Consider the following 15576-nt stretch of genomic DNA (forward strand, 5'->3'; position numbering starts at 1 on the left):
ATATAAAAATGTTTTTTCTTATCATAAATCTTTAATTTTAAACGCTTATCAATTTTTAAATTCTGTAAGCTAAAAGATATGCCTACAAATTAAAAATCTAAAATAAAAAATTTTGAAAATGAAATATTTTCGAGTTACATTCCATTGTTTTTTTTCATTCACCTTTTTGGGTTAAAAATTTTTTTTAAAATATTATAAATAATGTTATTTCAAATAAAAAACATTATTTTTATGGAAAATGTTAAAATTCGCCAAAAAAAAAAACATAAATTTTAACCATATATTTTTTTTATTAAATTTTTCCGATTTAGAAAGTAATTTTTTCTATGGCTGAAATTGTTATAACAATTTTTTTTTTTTTTGGAAAACATTTTTTAACCTAATAATTATATTTTATGATTAGTTATTTTTAAAATTCGAAACAGTCGAGTTGTAGAGGATGTTTTGCCGGAAAAAATGATATGTAGAAAATTTACTTTTTGTAAAAAAAAATGCAAATGTTTGGTAGAGCATTCAACTATTTAAAAAAAAATTAATCCTTTTTGGTTGAAAAAAATTCGTCTTTTTTTATTAAAAATTCAATTTTTTTGCGTAGACACTTATTTTTTGTTCAAAAATGTATATTTTGATCTTTAAAAAACAACTGATATATTTTTCCTATACAAATTCAACTATTTAAACATAAATTTTATTAAAATTTTTTTTTATAACCAAAAAGGATGACACAAAATTCTTGAATTCTCAACCAAATAGTTGAATTATTATCCAAAATAGATTAAATTTCTCTTAATTAAAAGAGATTTATTATTTTTTTTTCGATGACAATGCAACTATTTGGTAGAAAATTCAATTATTTTGTTAAAAATTCAACATTTCGGGTTGAAAAAATTCGTATTTTTGGATTGAAAACTCCTTTTTTTTCGTAGAAACTTATTTTTTTTTTTAATTCATATTTTGATCGTAAAAAGTAAAATGAAATCTCTTTTAACCGATAATTAGTTGAAAGTTTAAATGTTTAATTAAAAAAAAAAAATCATTTTTAATTGATAGTTTAATTACTTTGGTAAAAGTTAAACTGCATTGTTAAAATTAATTTTTTCGATTTAAGCCTTATGTCTGGTTGAAAATTTCACTTTTTAGTCGAAATGCCTTTTCATTGGTTTAAAATTAATTTTTTAACTGAAAATTTAACTTTTACATTTTTGAACATCGATATTTTTTAGTTATAAATTCTCCTTTTTAAGTAAAAAAAAAATAATTTTTTTGGTTTTGAAATTTCATATTTGTTGCCATATTTTGGTTTCAAAATTAAATTTTTATAGAGAAAATTCGTTTTTTGGGTTTAGGTTCAACAATTTAGATAAACTTACATTTCTTTTTGATCAAAAAACTTTATTTGTTGAAAATTCGTCTTTTTGGTTTAAAATTTTTTTTGTGGTAAATTTCATTTCTTTTAAATTGAAATATAAATTATGACACTTTTTTTAATCAAAATGATATATTTAAAAAACAATAGTTGAATTTTCAAGCAAAAAAGATTCTAGTCGACTTTTCAAATTCAAAATATAAATTTTTGAACAAGAAATAAGTTTCTACGAAAAAATTTAATTTTCAGGCCAAAAAGACGAATTTTCAACCAATTTTTATCCAAGGAAAATCAAATGTCTATTAAAACAGATGAATTTTTAATTTAAAAAAAAAGCATGACTTTTTAACAAGATTGTTAAATTTTCAAACAAATAGTTGCATTTTGTCCAAGAAAAATGAAAATTTTTACTAAAACAGGTGAACTTTTAAATCAAAAATACAAATTTTCAGAAAAGTTTTCATTCAAGAAGGAGCTCAGTTGATTTATTAGCAACAAAATATTAATTTGAAACAAAACAAAAGGTTAATTTTGTACCAAGAGTTTGAATTTTTAACCCAAAAAAAAACGGAATGAAAAAGAAACAGTTGAATTTGCAATCAAAAATGATTTCTTTTTAAGAAAATTGATAAATGTTCAAACAAACAGTTGCATTTTTATAAAAAAAAAATGAAAATTTTACTAAAACCGGTGAATTTTTTAAACAAAAAGACAATTTTTCAAAAAAGAGTTGAATTTTCATTCAAAAAAGATTTCAATAAACTTTTCAAGAAAAAAATACGAATTTTAAACAAAAAAGTTCAATTTTTAACCTAAAAGTATAAATTCCAAACAAAAAAAGCATCATAGTTTATAATTCAATCAAAAATGAAATTTATACAAAAACAACAAAATAATTTTAAACCCATAAAGACGAATTTTGAAATAATAAAGATTTTTCACTCAAAAAAGAAATAAAGTTTATATAAATTTTTGAACGAAACTAACGCTTTTTTACCAAACACATATGAAATTTCAAACCAAGAAAATTATTTATTTACTAAAAAAGAAGGATTTCCAACTAAAAAAGATCAGTCCTAAAAAATGGAAAATTTATATTTTCAGTTAAACAATTAATATTAAAACAAAAAATAAAAAAAAACAATTTAAAAAAAAAGTAATTTAACTTTTATTAAATTAGTTAAATTATCAATTAAGAAAGATTCTTTTTTAACAAAACAGTTAAACTTTCAACTGAAGAGTTGATTTTTCAACTAAAAATATAAATCTTTAAGAAATATAATGATTTCTTAACAAAGCGATTCAACCAAATCTTTCAAACCAAATAGTTGTATACTCAAGCAAAGAAGAAGAATTTTTAAACAAAAAATTGCATTTCCATTTAAAAAAAATTATATTTCTACTAAACCAAATGAATTTTTAAATAAAAACGATAAATAATTTAAAATAATAAAAATAATAAAAATATAATATAATAAATAATAAAAAAGATAAATAATAATAAAAATAAAGTAATAAAATAATAAAATAAATAATAAAAAAGAGTAAGAAACATATTGTTGCATTTTTGTCAACAAAAAATTTAATTTCTCTTAAAAAAAGAACTTTTATTAAAATTTTGTTTTTAATGGTTGAATTTTCATCGGAAAAAGATTCTAGTTGACTTTTAAAGACCAAAATATTAATTTTTTCAACAAAAAATAAGTTTCTACGAAAAAAATTGAATTTTCAATCCAAAAAGACGATTTTTTTCAACAAAAAAAGGATGAAATTTTAACAAAATAGTTAAATTCTCTACCAAATAGTTGCATTTTTATCAACAAAAAAAATTAATTTTGTACTCAAACTGATGAATTTTCATTTGCATTTTTTTTGTAGAATTTTCGTCTAAAAAGATTTACGTTGATTATTCATGATCAAAATATGAAATTTTAAATAAGAAATAAGTTTCAACGAAAAAATTGAATTTTCAATTCAAAAATATAAATTAAAAAAAAAAAGAAGACTTTTTAACAAAATTGTTTATTTCTCTACCAAATAGTTGCATTTTTATAAAAAAAATTACATTTCTTTTAAAAAAGATTAATTTTGATTTATTTTTTTTTTAATAGTTGAATTTTTATAAAAAAAAAAGTCTAATTGACTTTTAAAGACCAAAATATGAATTTTTAAACAAGAAATAAGTTTCTACGAAAAAATAAAATTTTCAATCCAAAAAGACGATTTTTTTAAACAAAAACGTTGAATTTTTGTCAAAAAAATAAAAAAATTCTAACAAAATGAATTTACAAGTAAAATGGATGTCTTTTTCAGAAAATTGTTAAATTTGCAACCAAATAATAAATTTTAAGACTAAAAACATAATCTTCGGGAGAAATTTTTTGCGAATTTGGAAAAATTACTTTTCTAAACTGAAAAAAAATTAAAATAATGAAAAATTGAATTTTTCTGCGATAAAAATTAAATTTACGTTTTTTAAAATTAAATTCCGCGTCAAAAAATATATTTACTCTCATTTCCCGGTTTCTCAGTTCAGCAAATACCCTGCAATAGACTAAAATATTTAAATAACTTTTCGCATTTTTAATAAAATAATTGTTTAAAAGTGAGAACAAAAATTTAATTCAAGATTCTCGTGAAAAATTCAAGATTTTCAGGCTTTCAAGGTTTAAAAAAATTCCAGGTTTTCAAAATCGCTGGAAATCCTCTTTTATCTTATGAGGCATTACCTAATATTTTTGAAAAATATTATACTATCAGAACAATTTTAGTTTCAATTCCTAAATCAAAATTAATCAAAAAATTATTATCTACCAAACAGTTGAATTTTTATTTAAAAAAATGACATTTCTTTCAAAATAGATGAATTTAAATTCAAAAAAAATTTAACAGTTAAATTTTCATCGGAAAAAGATTTAAGTTGACTTTTGAAGACAGAATTATGCATTTTCTTTCACAAAAAAGAAGTTTTTAAGAAAAAAAATTGATTTTTCAATCCCAAAAGAAGTTTTTTTTCAATTGCAAAGGATGCATTTTTAACAAAATAGTTGAATGCTCTACCAAATAGTTGCACTTTTATATAAAAAAAAAAAATGAAAATTCTACTAAAGCAGGTGAATTTAAAAAAAAAATTTTTTAATATTTTAAAAAATAGTTAAATTTTCATCCGAAAAGATTTCATTTTAAAAAGAATTCAGTTTATGAATTTTCGTCCTAAATGGATAAATAAAAAATAAAAATGGGTCATAGTTTATATTTTGATCAAAAATAAAATTTATAAAAAAAAAAGAATTTTAAAATCAAAAAGACGAATTTTCAAGAAAATTTTTAAAACAAAAAACAGGCTTTTCGTCTGAACAGTTAAACTTTCAACCAAAGAGATGATATTTGAACTAAAAATATAAATCTTTAGGAAATAAAATAAATTCTTCACAAAAAAAAATTTAAGTTGACTTTTCACGTTCAAAATATGAATTTTTAAACAGGAAATAAGTTTCTAATAAAAAATTGATTTTTTAATCCCAGAAGACGAATTTTTAACCAAAAAGGATTACTTTAACAAAATTGATGAATTCTTTACCAAATAGCTGCATTTTTATCCAAAAAATATGAAATTTTTGTTAAAAAAGATGAATTTTTATTATTATTTTTTTTAATAGTTGAATTTTCATCGGTAAAAGATTCTAGTTTACTTTTAAAGACCAAAATAAGAATTTTTTTTATACAAAAAATAAGTTTATACGAAAAAAATCGAATTTTCAATTTTTAAAAACTGCACATTTCTTAAATTATTTTCATCTTAAATAGTGTAAACACCCTTGAAAAGTTTCAACATTGTATTTCAAAATCTTGAGAAATCTAAAAAATTGTTTTACATTTTTCAAATTTAAAATTATTTTTGAAATTTTTTTCGAACTTTTAAATATCTGTTAAAATGAATCGAATTTTTTCTCCGATTTTGAGAAAATCCTGCGAATAAAAAATTAAAAAATGATTGAAATTTTCCAGATTCTTTTTTGACAATTTTGGAAATCTTTTTAAATATTCTCTTAAAATAATTTTTCATAATGAAAAATCATTTTCCATTTTCTTAGGAATCTCAAGAAAATGTTTTTTGATTCTTTTAAAGCCCTGCTTAAAAAGCTTCTAATTTTATTTATTTTTTTTTTAATTTGCAAAAATTTATATTTTTTAAAAATCAGACTGTTGCCATTTGCACCGAAATTTCAGTACAAATAGCCGAATTTTTTCGGTACAGATACTTCGTTAAATTGTTTAAAACCATTTTAAATGTTTTAAAATAATCTTGAATCTTTTCAAAACTTCTAAATATTTCTTAAAATTACTCCAATTATTTCTGAAAATAATAAATGTTCAATTGTTATTTATATATCAGAAATTAACTATTTCACTTATAAATAAAAAATCTTTTGAAAATAACAATTAAAATTGTAACAGAGTTTAAAATTTCTTCGAAATTTTAACGATTTAAGGTTTTCCATGTCAAATAATTCAGTTTCAATTTGTATACTTTCAAATATTTGGTTTTAATTTAATCGTTTTAAATAAAGAGCCAAATTTTGCTAAATATTAAATAATTGTAAATAAATAAAAATGAAACATTTTAGACTGAAACAATATTTCAAATTTAATAAAATTCTTTAATTATCTTGAGAAATCTAGAAGTGGTTTAAAATTTTTCCAAATTCAAAAGAATTTTTGAATTTTTTCTATAATTTTTAGAAAACCCTACAAATTAAAAAAAAAACTTGAATTTATAAATAACAATAGAACACTTATTATTCGTAAAAATAGAGTAATTTTAAGAGATATTTAGAAGTTTGAAAAAGATTCGAATTAAATTTAGAACTTGAAATAATTTCAAATAGTTACAACCGAATTTAAAATAAAATTTACATTTTTCCAGATTTCAAACAAAAAATTTGGAATTTTTTTAACAATTGTGAAAGCTTTCAAAAAAATAAAAAAATTTTTCAAGACTCTTAGGAAAATTGAAAATGATTTTTCACTTTGAAAAATTATTGCAGCAGAAAGTTTAAAAATATTTTAAGATATAAAAAATTATATAAAAAGAACATAAAATATTTTAAGGATTTGATTTAATTTTCTCGATTTTCAAAAATTACAGGAAAATCTCGATTATTTTTCTTATTATATTTTTCTAAATTTATCTTTTTACTTGAAATTTTTACTATTTTGTTGAAAAATAAACTTATTGAATTGAAAATTCAACTACATTGGTCAAAATTAATTTTTTTATTGAAGACTTTTATCTGGTTGAAAATTTAACTGATAAGTAGAAAAGCCTTTTTTTTCGTTTAAAATTAATTTTTTAACTGAAAATGTAACTTTTCCATTTTTTTTAAATTGATTAATATATAATATTTATATATTATATATAAATATTTATTATTTCTTGGAAATTTATCTTTTTAGGTTGTAAATTCAACTACTATATTGAAAATTTAATTATTGTGTTGAAAATTCAAGTATTTTGTTAAAAAGTTATATTTTATATTAATAAATTTTTTGTTTTCATTAAAAATGCATTATTTTACTTAAATTTTCTAAAGATTAGTTATTTTCAGTTAAAAATTCTTATTTTTTGGTGGAAAAATAATTTTTTGTTTTAAATGTTATTTTTGTTGAATAAAAATGCATCAGTTTCGTGGGAAAATAATTTTTTGCTGGAAAGTCAAATTGTTTGTTTCAAAATTCAAATTTTTGTTGAAAATTCGTCTTTTTGGTTGAAAAACAATTTTTCTATTAATTTAATTTTTTTATTTAAATATAAACTGTGACACTTTTTTGTTGGAAATTTATCTTTTTAGGTTTTAAATTCAACTAGTGTGTTGAAAATTTATGAATTTTTTTTCGAAACTTTTAAATATATTTCACAATGAATTGGAATTTTTTCTATAATTTTTAGAAAATCCTGCAAATCAAAATAAAAAAAATTGAATTTATAAATAACAATAGAACACTTATTATTTGTTAAAATATTAGAGTAATTTGAAGAGATATTTAAAAGTTTTAAAAAGTTTCGAATTAAATTTAGAACTTGAAATAATTTCAAATACTTAAAACTGAATTTAAAATAAAATGTAGATTTTGCAGATTTCAAACAAAAAATTTAGAATTTTTTTCAGAATTGTGAAAGACTTCAAAATATATTTAGAAGTTCTGAAAAAAATTGTAAAACACTTCGTTAAATTTACTTAAAATCATTCCAAGTTTTTAATTAATTTTTTATCTTTTCAGAACTTTTAAATATTAAATACTCATTCTTTTTTCACATTGATAAAAATTAAATAATTTAGGCTCAGAATATTTTTAATTTAATAAAAATCTTTAATTATGTCTATATTATTATGGATTTATTTTCAAGTTGAAAATAATAAAACATTTTTTAATGGCTAAAACAATTAATAGAAACAATATATTAATAAATTTATTTATTAAATTTAATATAAAAAATAATATAAAGGAAGACCTGAAACTCTGAATTAAAAATATATTATTGATGAATTATGAAAATTTTGACTTAAAATAAAATTATCGGAAATTCCCGGTTTCTTATAAAAAAAACTTCGATTTTAAAAACTTCTAATTTTTTAAGTCTTTAAAACTGAATTTTAAAATTCTTTGAATTGAAAATTAAAAAATATAAAATTTTTCGAATTAAGTATTCTAAACTAAATGATATAATCATTTTAAAAATCACAATTTGAAAAATTATTTTTAAAAAACGGCTGAAATCAAAGTAGGAAAAAAATTTTATTCTAAAAGTTTAGTAAAATTTCCAGTCAAAAAATAAGTTCACTGTTGCGTAATTTAAGTGCAGTTCTTAAAAAAGAAATCACATTTCTAAATTTTTAAAAATGATTAAAATAATGAAAACTTGAATTTTTCTGCGATCAAAAGTAAATTCTCATTTTTTAAAATTAAATTCCCCGTAAAAAAAAATTAATTTTAAAGATTTAAAAAAAATCCAGGTTTTCAAAATCGCTGGAAACGCTGTTTTACCTTACGTGGCGTTACCTAATATTTTTGAAAAACATTATACCATCAGAAAAATTTTAGTTCCAATTCCAAAGTCAAAATTGAACCCCAAAAAAAAAGTTATTTAACAAAAATATTTCACAAGAAATAATTTCTGATAAGATTGAGATAAAAATTTTGTGATTAAGGGAGTTTCGCTTCGTTCGAGTTTTATCTGAGAGGAAAATAATAGTGTTTAGCCTAGTCATTAAAGTCCACAGGCAAAGGGACAGTTTATGAAATGGCGAAAATAATAAATTGAAGAATTGAGGCGACTTGGAGTACCGAATTTATTGAAAAAACTAATGGATTCTGTGTTAAAAATGTTTCCCTGGAATATTTTGAGGATTGCGAGTCGACTAGGCGAGAAATGACTGAATGGCAGACCAGTGGAATACTCACCGCAATACCAAGCAGAGTCCATAATCAAAAACGGCGAGTTAAAATCACATCCGATACCCTTTGGAGGTTCCGGCACGTTTCAGTTACACGTGGCCGAGTAATTTGAAGAGTTTTCACACTCCAGTGGAATTCCTTGAAGGGGAGAAAAGAAGTTTTTCAAATGCCGAGTCGACTCAATGTTTACACGGCAAAGTCGAAACGAGGTGCAGTTATAATATTTACGATTGAAAAGCTTGCTTATTTAATAGAGTCGTGAGCAAAGAAGAGAGTTTGTTTCAAGTTGTAAAATTAATGGACGCGCAGACCTTACCTTGAGTTTATTATTGCTATTTTAAAACTTCCACACGAATCTACGTTAATCGTTTCGACAAAAATCTACGAGATAGCCAAAGAGGCAGCCATGTATTTCTTGTTGCTGCTACACATGTATGCAACCATGGAACAAAAAACCTTAAGGCGAATATATTTGCGTAAGGTGTCACGTCGCTAAAGACCAGCCCATGATCTAACAAATACATGGTCTAGCCACTTGAGGGTCCTGTTTCGTTCAAGTAACGCAACCGCTTAATTTCACCATTTTGTTAGTTTGACCGCGCAGTTTGAGTTTGACGCGTAAGACTGTAGGGCGAACTGATAGGAAAATCAATTAAAACACTTCATTTAAATTACTGAAAATAATTCGAAGCTTGTCATTAATTTTGAATCTTTTCAAAACTTCGACATATCTCTTAAAATTACTAAAATTTTGTCTATAAATAATAAGTGTTCAATTGTTATTTATGCACCAAAATTTAACAATTTCACTTATAAATTAAATACTTTTTAAATAGAACAATTAAAATTGTTACGCCTAAAAATCAAAAGTTCTTTGAAAATCTAAAGATTCAAAGCTTTCTATGTAAAACAATTCAGTTTCAAATTGATTTCTTTTTAATATTTGGTTTAAATTTACTCGCCTTAAATCAACAGTGAAATATTGCTAAATATTAAATACTTATTCTTTTATTTACATTAAGAAATTTCAAATTAAATGGGTTAAAAATTAAATAATTTAGACTCACAATATTTTTAATTTATTAAAAACGTTTAATTATGACTATATTATTATGGATTTATTTTTAAGTGGAAAATAGTCAAACGCACGTTTACATTTTTTAATGGCTGAAAACATTAATAGAAGTAATATATTAATAAATTTATTGATTGAATTTAATATAAAAAAATATATAAAGGAATACCTGAAACTATGAATGAAAAATATATTATTGATAAATTATGAGTACAGATCCATTTTTAAAATTATTTATTTATTTAATATTTACAGTTGATAAAATAAAACTGTTTTTTATCAAAAATTTTCAGCTTCAAATACTTTTAATTTTTAATTGTTTAAATCCTCAAAACTGTACTTTAATTATTTTTAAAATTGTTAAAATATAGCTTGGGCAGATTTCTCTTCTGAAAATTCGTAAAATTCTCGGTTTCCCAGCCCGACGGCCACCTAGTTCTTTATAAAAAGAATCTTCGATTTTAAAAACTTGTAAATTTTAATTTTTTTAACCTCAAAAACTGCATTTTTAAATTCTTGAATTAAAATATATGCTGAAAAATAAACAAATTTAACTGAAAATTTTTTAAGTGACAGATTTTTGAATTAAGCATTCTAAACTAAATGGTATAATAATATATAAAAATCACAATTAAAACGGTTGAAATGAAAGTTGGACAACATTTTTCTTATACAAATTTTGTAACATTCGCGGTCAAAAAATAAATTCACTGCAATTTCCCGGTTTTCCAGGTTTCCCGGTCCAGCGGCCAACCTGCACTGAATTATATAACTTTCCTTAGTCAGAATTTTCCCACTTGACTTCAATTTCATTTTATTTGACACAGATACGTCATTTTTTGTCAGCAGAAAGAAGTTATAAAACACATAACCTAAAATTGTAGTTAATGCGTATTTTCCTTTAACGATCTTCAACATTATTATAATACATGTTATAAGGATTCAAATATTTATACACCTGAAAAGTACAAGAAATTTTTATTCTTACATTTTGCATTTTAAAATCCCTTACGTTTGCCGCCTTTCTTATCCAAGATGGAGAAATTAAGCGGTGGGTCCTTATTGGTTCGGTTTTTTTTACTTGCGCGTGGCTAGACCATGTATTTGTTAGATCATGAACCAGTCCACTGTAACGGTGTGCTGTAACAGCATGCGTTGTTTTAGAACAAGTATGTCAGGGCGCTAGCACCCTATTACTGAGTACTCACCAGTTAATAGTTTTAAGAGTGGTAAACATTTGAAATAATTCAAATGATACAAGACATTCAGTATATTTAGAAATTTAAATAGATCGTTATTATCAAAAATAATAATTATTAATTATGATTGACAATAGGAAATTACATGACAACTCCTCTCTGTACCTCGAATTAATAAATTCTAATAGCTAGTTGTAAAGGATCAGAAGTTAGCATTTAAATAGCTATGTACACTCAGATCTATATATGCATATGTATATATGGATCTATCAATCCAAATAGGTCGACACGCGCGATCTCCGACTACCGCGCGTGTGATCTCAACCGCGAACATACATAAATTATGTTCCATGTCAAGTTTGAAGCGACAAGACACCCCTCAGACGCCGTAAATTATGTTCTATAACGCGATTTGACAGAAAAACGTCAATCGACGAGAATCGTAAAAATACGTTTCTGAGAATTAGAATCTCATTATTTTAGCTTGAAATATAAGGGCAGCGCTTAACGCACCTCATCATGATAGGTTAATTTAACATTAGATTATGTGACGTCAGCAATTCTATATTGGCTAGAGGGACAATTCCTACCCTTTTTTTTGTAAAAACCGAGGTTATAAGTATATGCAAGAACATATAAAAAGCTTAGGTATTTGCGTCTCTCCGTTTGTATTTCAAATAAAAAATCTGCGACACTTGCTCTCTGAATTATGAAAATTGGACTTAGAATATTTTTCTCCTAAATTTTTAATCGAAATTCAAGTCCAAAAAACTTTATTTACTCTGGTAATTCGGTGCGGTTCGCCGAGGTCGACTTCAGTCAAACTAAATTTTAAGTGAAGTGAGAATAGAAACCATTTCATTAAAATTGTTTTAATTAGATAAAACCTTAAAAATGTCAAACCTGAACGAAATCTTATTTATGTAAACAAACTGTTCTCGGCGACGGAATAGGACATTTAATCTTCATAAAAGGATCTTCAATATTTAAATTCAAGTTAAATAAAAACAATTGATTTGTTCTCTAAATTATTGTGTTGTGTCTGTTATTTGAACCTCGACCAGTTCGCGCCGTTAGTGATTTTTATAATTCAACGTCGGCAACGAATCCAGGATACAACAGATCAAAATCTACAAGTCTTCAAATCGACAACAGCGCTGGAGATGTAACAGTTAACCGTTTTGGGAACTAAATATCTAGAGTGCAGGGACCCTTTGACTAAATACTCTCTTGACAAAGTAAATTCTCTGGCGGGAAAGTTCAAAAAGCTTGAAGCAATCTTGAAAACATATAAGAACTGAGCAAATGTTTAAATTAGTTAACCTTAATTATGAATATTAATTCAAAAATAGAATAATTGCGGAAAGAAGAAATTAATTGTAAACAATATGTAGAACTTTATTTTCATTTCGTTTCCGCTGTATAGCTAAGCGATTTCACATTTCAAGGTGAATTCAAGGTCATAAGTATGAGTCACTGAGATATTATTAGCATAATAAATGGGGTCTGGCGCTAGCCAGACGCTACAAAAGAACTAACTTAGGACTTTCGGACACGAAAACGGTCACTTAAACTTAATAGGCGTGCATCCGCCCATGAAATCATGCGACCTTAGAAATGCGATTGATTCAGCGTTAGAAAGTAGGGATAAGTACCTCCCAAAATGATGCTTATAAAAATAGCCGCAGAGCACGAAAACGTCAAAATTTTTGTATTTCGGCGCGCTCTTTCACACGTTAAACCTGTGAAACTTGTCTCTCGAATATTTTATTATTTTCGGACTTAGAAAATCTTTAAAAGCAATACTGAGGCAACCTAACCTCAATTTGTGACTAAGAAATGCACGTGTGCGATCGGCTCTGACGATAAAACAGGATGCTAAGACTACTTGTGCGCGATTAATCTCAATAATTAATAATTTTATTTATTTATTTTTTTTATTTATTTTTTATTTATTTTATTATTTATTTATATTATTTAATATAATTATTTATTTTTAAAAAAATTCAACGGACTAAATATTCGGAAAAATGTCTAATCCGGATCCAGAGTTATTCGATCTCATTGAAGCGTTTTCCAATAATCAATCTGAGCCGTTTCAAATTTGCCGAGTCTATCACGAACTTCACTATATTATAATTATCGTTTATACCCGTGACGGTATCGAAGAATACATTGTTCATCAAGAATTAGTAATTGATGATTTGTGAATTGAATAAAACATTTATATTTATCTAACTTAACAGTGTGTTCAGTAATTTCAGTTTTAAACCTGACTTATTCTCGCGGTTGGTGGTTTCAACCACTCAATGACAGGTTACGAATCCTTAAACTCAACGTATCAGTGCGCAGCTCTATGAGACAATTTAACGATTGCAGCGCCTGGACGTAACACCACTGATAGCCGGTTATATTACTTTGAGAACGGTAACGAGAATGAGAATATTACCGAGAATATAACCGAGAAATAAATTCTCTGAGAATTTATGAGAATCTCGGAATTTATTTTAATCAATAGAAAATTGAAGTTCTTCGTTAACTTTTAGGTTGAAAATGCAACTCTTTTTTTTAAATTATGTCTTTTTTACTTTAAAGTTTACCTGTTTTAGCAGAAATTAAATCTTTGTTTGATACAAATGCAACTGTTTGGTTAGAAATTAAGCTATTATACTATTTTCTTGAAAACTGAACTGTTTCGTAGAAAATTTACTTTTTATTTAAATTTATATTTTGGTGTTGAAAAATGAAATGAAATATTTTCTATATGAAAGTTCCATTTGTAAAAAAATGGTTTTTTATTGCAAATTTATCTATTTTAGTAGAAAATTAATCTTTTACGGATAAAAATGCAACTATATATTTGGTTGAGAATTTAACTATTTTATTAAAAATGCAACCCTATTAGTTGAAAAAACTCGTCTTTTTTTTTATTGAAAATTCAATTCTTTTCGTTATTTTATTATTATTTTGTTAAAGTCATCCTTTTTGGTTAAAAATTCATCTTTTTGGATTGAAAATTTCATTTATTTGGCAGAAAATTATTTCTTTTTAAAAATACAATGTTTGATGTTACTAAGTTAAAATAAATAAATTTCATATTTTTTGATAAAAATGCAACTATTTGCTAGAGAAATCAACAATTTTGTTGAAAAGTCATACTTTTTGGTTAAAAATTCGTCTTTTTGGATTGAAAATTCCATTTCTTTGGCAGAAAATTATTTCTTTTTAAAAAATTCAATTTTTGATGTAACTGAGTTCAAATAAATAAATTTCATATTTTTTGATAAAAATGCAACTATTTGCTAGAGAATTTAACAATTTTGTTAAAAAGTCATTCTTTTTTGTTTAAAATTCGTTTTGTTGGATTGAAAATTCATTTTTTTATAGAAAATTATTTCTTCTTTAAAAATTCATAGTTTGATCATGAAAACTCGACTAAAATCTTTTTAATAGAAAATTCAACTATTTTTTTGAAAATTTACCTTTTTGATTTAAAATTTCATGTGTTATAAAAGAAATTTCATTTTTTGTATTAAAATGCAACTTTTTGGTTAAAAATAGTTCTTCTTTGCTTGATAATTCAACTAATTTGTTGAATAGTCATATTTTTTGTTTGAAAATTGAATCTTTGTAAAGAAAATTTGTCTTCTGGTTTGAAGATTCAATAATTTAGATAAACTTTTATTTATTTTTTGAGTTATTTGTTGGAAATTCGTCTTTTTGGTATTGTTAAAAATCGTAAATTCTTAAATACTGTTAAATTCTTTTAAATTCTTCTAGATTCTGTCATATTCTCGGTTATATAACCTGAATTAAAATTTTCGGGAATTTAAGAACTCTATATACATATATATATGCACTGGATACGAGATGGCTTGAGACAAATTGAAAGAGGGTTTTGACATGCAGCGCCCTCGATGGTCATCCAGTGAAGTAAGTGGAACGAGCGCGAAATTCGAAATGTGTAGTTTATGAGAACAAAAGAAGGAGCATTTTTATTCTTTAGAAAAATATAATTGATATATTCTCCATAAAATTTTATGTTTTACTATTTCCATTTTCATCGAAACCGATTTTTTTATAGTAATTTTTTATTTAATTTAATCTTAAATTGATAATTAATGTCCTTTATGAAAATTGAATAACTTTAAAACCAAATTCATTGGTTCTACCTTACATTTAATCTTTTTCGATGAAAATTTATTGTAGGTTAATAATATTAGTTCAACTTTTAACTGAAACAATTAGTTCTCTGCCAAAAAAATGAATTTTGAAGAAAATACATGAATTAAAAAAAATGGTTAAAACTGTTTTAAACAAAATAGTTAAATTTTGGAACAAAAAGTTAAATTTTTATCCAAAAGGCTGAACTGTATACTAAATAAAGGAATTTTCAATAAAATACATGAATTTTTCACAAAAGAAATTTATTTTCCAACAAGACTAATTTTGTATAGAAAAAAATCAATGTTTAATCA

At 23.6% G+C, this 15576-nt stretch overlaps 1 protein-coding gene across 1 annotated transcript in view; it reads right to left on the minus strand.

Annotated features, from left to right (window-relative positions):
* Window positions 1–9252, minus strand: part of LOC117181418 — a 57276-nt gene extending 48024 nt beyond the window's left edge. Inside the window, exons 1-2 of the mRNA XM_033374047.1 lie at window positions 9141–9252; window positions 8831–8962 (exon numbers count right to left, since the gene is read on the minus strand). The gene's annotated coding sequence lies outside the window, so the exon portion shown is untranslated. The remainder of the gene's footprint in view (window positions 1–8830; window positions 8963–9140) is intronic.
* Window positions 9253–15576: the final 6324 nt, after the last annotated feature.

This window comes from Belonocnema kinseyi, chromosome 10, assembly GCF_010883055.1.
Source record: "Belonocnema kinseyi isolate 2016_QV_RU_SX_M_011 chromosome 10, B_treatae_v1, whole genome shotgun sequence".
Classification (NCBI taxonomy): Eukaryota; Metazoa; Arthropoda; class Insecta; order Hymenoptera; family Cynipidae; genus Belonocnema; species Belonocnema kinseyi.